This window comes from Myodes glareolus, chromosome 26 (genome assembly GCF_982192425.1).
Source record: "Myodes glareolus chromosome 26, mMyoGla1.1, whole genome shotgun sequence".
Taxonomy (NCBI): domain Eukaryota; kingdom Metazoa; phylum Chordata; class Mammalia; order Rodentia; family Cricetidae; genus Myodes; species Myodes glareolus.
The window spans coordinates 21,126,648-21,127,792 of NC_142051.1; positions in this window are offsets into that span (position 1 = coordinate 21,126,648).

Here is a 1,145-nt window from a genome sequence, read left to right on the forward strand (position 1 = left end):
AGTGAGTCACTCTCAATTAAACTTTTTTTTATAACAATTGCTGTGATCGTGGTGTCTTTTCACAGCAATAAAAATCTCAAGCTAAGATATCCCATTTGTCAGCAAGTAATGCAATTCTCAACTAATAGAGCTTTTAAATATAAATCTTAAATATAATAAGATATTGTAGGACTTTTTAATGTGTGCTCAGCAGTGGTATGAATAGATCATATGGTAAATCTATTCTAGGGTTTTAAAGAACTTTGACACCAGCTTCCATAGTGGCTGTACCATTGCATCCCCCACGCCAACAGTGAATTGGCGATCACCTTTACCTACATCCTTCCCAACCTATGTTGTCATTTATTTTTTTAATCTTAGTCAGTCTGATGGCAGAAAGATGAAGCTGTAAAGTAGTTTTTAATTTCCGTTTCTGTGATGGCTAAAGATATTGAACACTTGTAAAAGTATTTCTTCTGAGAAGTCTCTGTTCAATTCCATATATTTTAAAAATTGGGCTCTTATTTTTTTGACTTAATTTTTTTGACTTTAATTTTTGAGACTTTTTTAATATTCTAGACAATAATCCTCTGCCAGACATATAGCTGGCAAAGAGTCCCTACCCCCACACATACACTTTTAACCCACATTTCCAGTGGAGTACAGAAGATTTTTAAATCTATGAGGTCCCATTTGTTGCTTCTTGGTCCTGTATCTTGTGTGACTGGGGTTCAGTTCAGAAAGTTTTTAATCTGGTCTCATATCCTTAAGTATACACTCTCCTCTTTCCTCTAGAAGTCTCAGAGTTTCATACCTTGGGTATATTTGGAATTGATTTGTGTGCAGCTTGGAGATAAAATATCAGTAAACCCATAGATGACTCATCTCTCAGTCTTCATCAGAGAAGCTGTTAGTGCAGGGTGCAATAGTTAACAGAACCACACAAGTGGCTCAAGCGCAGAGCCTAAATTTCCACAGAATGCTCAGCTGTAGATGAAGCATCCGTGTCATACCTCCAGCCTTCGAGGCTTACGGGGTATTCATTGTAGAAAAGGGGAGGGTGGGAGCTATAAGAGGTAGAGGTTGGGGGAACTGGAGCAAAACAGTGTCTTCTGCAGATCAAAAGAGTTCTGCACTCCTGAATTCATAGCGGCTGTGGGTGCCTG